Here is a 5,122-nt window from a genome sequence, read left to right as displayed (position 1 = left end):
CCATTTAATATAAAATATTAAATATAACATAAAATACGTAGGCCTGAAATCAGGTCCATCCAGTCCCGGCCCTTGTAGGCCTAGGCCCAGGTTTATGTGCCCTCTATTTGAAACTTCCTATCTTCCCTCCTATCTTCCCACGTTTCTCTCTCTCTCTCCTTTATTCTCACCGTTTTCCCCTCTTTTCCTCACCCCAACTAATCAAAATGCTGAAATCACCTGGAGGATAGATCATCTTCTTCCCATCAACACACCAAACAGCGGTGGTGGTGCGCTCCCCTCTGATCGACCACCCTTCTCCCTCTCCTCTAATCCCTTCCTCTCTTATTTTGCTTTTCCCTCTTTCCCCCTTTCCCTTCATCTCACTGGCGACCGTTTCGAGCCTATTCTCACACCCTGTTCTCTGGTCGTGAAGGAGGCCTCACAATGGAAAGATGCCCCCATTTTCGATCGGATTTCCGGTGATTATTAACCGTTTCCATAGCTTCATCTTATTCCCTCAAAATTTACATCAATTTCCTTCAGCTTTTGGGTTTTCTGGCCATTTGCCACCCCTTGTCTGAGTCTCCTACGCCAATTGCGTAGAATCGTTGAATATCAATGTTGTAGTCATCGGTAACCACTGTTGTTAAAGAAAACAATCTGGGAGGAAGATTACTAGAGCCCCTGTTGCAGCATCTGCATTAAGGCCTACAAGCCACCACCGATTGAAAAGGATCGAGGCTCCCTGTTCTCTTGATCGAACCAGGCCGAAACCCCATCTCAGGTAAGTTCTAATTTACTCTGCAACTCTTTTCCATTCTATTGTCTATATATCCCATTTTCGATTTCTCCTCTCCAATGTTGCATTCGATTGTTGACTGGCAGAGGTGGCAATGAGGTTCTGTAGAGCCACCCTCTGTAATTTTTTTGCCCACATCGTTACTAATAATGAGACCCCTGTGATCCTTTTTCTAGAACCATTTTTTTATCTTTCTTTGTTTTCTGTCTTTAAATCCTATTTGAATGAAGATGCTAGTGAAGTTGCAGATTCCTTAGCTTTTTTTTCGTTTAGTTATTTCTTACTCTAGTTCTGATGTTGTTTAGTGCCAGATTTCTTAGCTTTTTTTTAGAAAATGCTCACCTTGAAATTCCAACCTATCAAATGTTCAGGTCATACTAAAAAATTGTTTGCCGTCACTAGCAATGAGAGAGATGGTCATTACTTGTGAGTTCAGGACTAGGAAGATTTCTTACCCTAGTTCTCCTACCCTGGTTCACCTTCAATGGTTAAAAACCAGAAAAGGGCAAAACGGATCAAATATCATAAATACAACTTCATAAAAATGTAATCAGATATATTTCAACAAGTGCATTCCTTTTTTTATTTATTCTCATTTCATCTGGTTGGATAGTTGCCTTTGCTATGGTTCATAGCTTTCATATTTCTAATTAGAGATGTGTAGGTTATATCTCCAACCTTAAGCAGCTCATTCTTGTGGTTCTCTAATCAGCTAACACTTTCCCTTAACTGGCTCAGGGGCCATTTGATAACAACTAAGTGGCTGAATGACGTTAATTTGTCTAAACAATGGGTTTTTAACAAATAGGATTTCAAATGAATGAAGATTCTGACCCTATGATTTAGAAGTTCTAAGATGTGGTTAATTTAACATGCTTTGTATATGTATATGTTTCTTGAATTTCATGTAAAGGGTGGTGTATCAATTTTTATATCTATATTTATTTGGAAATTTCTTATATTTTAGTGGGTCACTGTTTATGTTAACAATCAATCATAAAATGAGTGGATTTTATGTTAACAAATAGGACTTCAATCTAACACCTTTAATGTTCTTTTGTTCAGCCTTGGAAAAAGGGCAGCACAAAGTATTTGAAGTAGTTGGTTTTATGCTGCATTTTTGGTCGATATAGATAAAAGAATGAATTGGAACTTGGTATCATTACATTATTCATAGAATCATGGAATCCATTCTGCTTTTTGACTCCTGCACATCAGTCCAAACATAACCTAGTTGTGATTCTTGAAAACCCATATATGAGTGTCATGCCATGCCAAGTACTTTGGTTGAAGTTTGAAGGTTAGGATTTAAAGTTGATGACAATTGTCCATGGTTGGATAAACCTTCATCAATAGGAGGCCTAGGATGCCTTGAAGTTGATGATGGAGAAATATGTGAATAGGAGTTTAAAGTGTGAACTCAACTAGTTTGAAGGAAGAAAATAAATCATATGGGGTAGGAGTTTAAAGTGTAAACTCAACTAATTTGAAGCAACAACCCAGGATCTTTACCTAGTACAACCCAGCCCCAGGCAACCCCATTCTAATACCTCTTTCCCCACCCCTGCTCTTGCTAAACCATCTACCACCATATTTGCACTCTAGGAACCCAATTGAATGAGGAATCACAGTTTGATAGTCCCCTTCTCATACAACATCTTTCCACCCCCTACTATTGTATCAATTCTAAACCTTGAATCAGTGCTAACAACTTTTCCCTCAGATAGATACCCTGTCCTGCTGGGCCTGTAAAATTGAGAATAACAGTGCTTTGCCAATCTCTTACTACACCCCCTAACCCAGATGGCCCCAGGTTCCCAGACAACACCCATCAAAACTGAACTGAATTACACCCGCTTCAGGAGGATTCCAGTCCAGCACTCTTTGTTGTTTTCTAACCTGAAAAACAGCTAAAGGTTGCCATCCCCTCAGCAAATCATTCATGGAAACTCCCTTGAATTCCTTTGTCCCTAGTGTCCAATGTGTCACCCTAATTATTGTTAACTCTAACATCTCTTCAACCGACTTGCAGTTTTCCTCAAACAGTCTTGCATTTATTTCAGCCCACAACCCCCACAAAATTGCCCCTCTCAACACTTCCAAAGGACCTTTTGTCTCTGAGTAGTAAAACTAATGAAATCTGTCTTGAATAGGTCCACAACCTCCCTTGGTGCAACCCAACTCTTTCTCAATAAAGACAAAAAATGCTTCCATGATTGATCTACAAAGGGACAGAGCAAAACCAAGTGGTTGGTGGACTCCCCACTCTTCAAGCACAACACACACACATGAGACAAGTGCTAGTTCTTCCATCATCAGGTTAATTCAACCTGATATGCAAAATGTGACTCAATTTAAAGAATTTTGGAGGGAATATCTTAGGAGGAGAGAGAAAGAGAGAAGAGATGATGAGGAGAGAGAGGAATGAAAAAAGTGGGAATAGAGAAGAAAGAATGGGGGAAAAAGGAGAGAAGAGATCACCAACAAAACCTTTTAATGAAAGAGCCAAAATCTTGAGTTTCCAGCCTTCTATTCAAGTCCATCTCACTTTACTTATTATAGCTTACAGGTATTAAATCTGAAAATTGTTGGAAAATAAGTACAAACACTTTTATTGGTAAACAAGCATTAAAGCTTGGTTAGGTTTCACAATACGGAAGGCAAGTTTATATTTCAACTATAAATAAGCTAGAGTAACAGTTGTCTGCCAATTTGATATTTGTCAATCAAAAACATTTCATGACAAAACAGCAATGGTACCAAACCACCTCTAAATTGATCAAAATATCATTCTAGCCTTGTCTTTGACTAATTCAAGTGTGCTCAAAATAAAAGAATAGAAAAGCCATAATCTGAGGTAAGGATTCCATTATTAACTCTCATTTAATCAGCTGGTCTTAAACATGGATAATATCTTAGCCCCGGGTCATCTGTTTATTGGATGTGCATCTTGAGCATATGAGATCGAATCATTTTTGGAGGGCCTATTCAACCAATCTGAATCCAATATAGACCACCATTACCTTGTACTTATTGCTGTCTTTCATGGCAAGATATTCCCTGTGTGCAGTTACATTTGTGTTGTGCATAGGGTGTGCTAGTGTTTTGTAGTCACCAAATCCAAACTCTATTATATATCTAGAACCTATATTACAAAGAGAGAATTTTGATCCCAACTTTAGTCGATGTTCAAACTCTTATATACCCACAATGACCCTTTTACCTATAAAAGTTCCATTTTCATTCTCTCTCCCTCTCTAAAAGATAAGTCTTTGTTTAAAGCCACCTTGAGCTCATAGGCCAATGTACTACATCTTTAGTTCTAGCTCATTGTTATAGGAAAGCTAATAGATGTAATGATAGATTAGTTAATATAGCCTTTTATCAAAACTGCCGTAGTCATTACTTTGATCATCCTCCTTTTGATATTGTATCTATAGTGTGAGGATATGATTGGTATTTTGCAGTGGTATGCTTGTTATATTCACTTGTTCAGTTTAGTACTTTGGAGAGAGAGAGAAAGGGTCATTTGTTTTTGATAAGTAAAGTATTTATTTACACATAGAAAAGATTCAATACAATTAGGGGAGTATTTTCTATTTTATCTCCAAAAATGTGATTTCTAACTTATTTTCTATTATTTTCTTATAGGTTGAACATGGTAAAGGAGGACACTTCACATGTGTGGATGGAGACATTTGACCAAACTTTACACGCCACTTTTTTTTTTTTTGATTGAGTTTCATGTATTGAAGAACCTTGAATTTGTAGCAAACACAGGGATGTTAAAGCACCTTGAGATATAATTCATTTTTTATTATATAATCTGTTAATGGAATTTTAAATTTAAGTTCATCTTATATTATGAATTAGTTGTGCTTGTATTCAATACTGGAAAGAAGGCTTCAAAAAATAATGATAATATGTTTATGTTTTTAGCTACAGTCAACGAAAACCGTTGCTAAACATTCACATCCGTAGCTATAGATTGTTGTTCTTCTACCACTGACAACGTGAACCATAGCTATAGGCTTTTTTAGCTATGGTCAGTTAATATCCGTAGCTATAGAGTGATGTCTTTTGCTACTGACTATTTAAGTCGTAGCTATACAGGTTTTTCATTTTTTGTTGCAGGCAACTTGGGTCCATAGCTATAAATCCAAATTTTGCAGCTACGGACATCACAAAACCGTAGCTAGAAAGCCAACTTTGTAGCTACGGATGACTTAAAAACAGTAGCTACAAATGCATATATACTTATTTAGATTAGGCTTTAGCTACGGACACAAACTATAGCTATAGGTTAGTTCTAGCTACGGATTTGTTCAGCCGTAGCTATTG

General features: G+C 37.3%; 1 long non-coding RNA gene across 1 annotated transcript; it reads left to right on the top strand.

Annotated features, from left to right (window-relative positions):
• Positions 1-352: 352 nt before the first annotated feature.
• Positions 353-4,667, top strand: LOC148790811 (uncharacterized). The gene is made up of 2 exons (XR_016077742.1): positions 353-766; positions 4,433-4,667. It is a non-coding gene; the product is annotated as an uncharacterized LOC148790811 (long non-coding RNA).
• Positions 4,668-5,122: the final 455 nt, after the last annotated feature.

The sequence above is a fragment of the Nelumbo nucifera genome, chromosome 6 (assembly GCF_055504915.1).
Source record: "Nelumbo nucifera cultivar China Antique chromosome 6, China Antique-T2T, whole genome shotgun sequence".
Classification (NCBI taxonomy): domain Eukaryota; kingdom Viridiplantae; phylum Streptophyta; class Magnoliopsida; order Proteales; family Nelumbonaceae; genus Nelumbo; species Nelumbo nucifera.
This window is presented reverse-complemented; position numbering and strand designations above follow the sequence as displayed.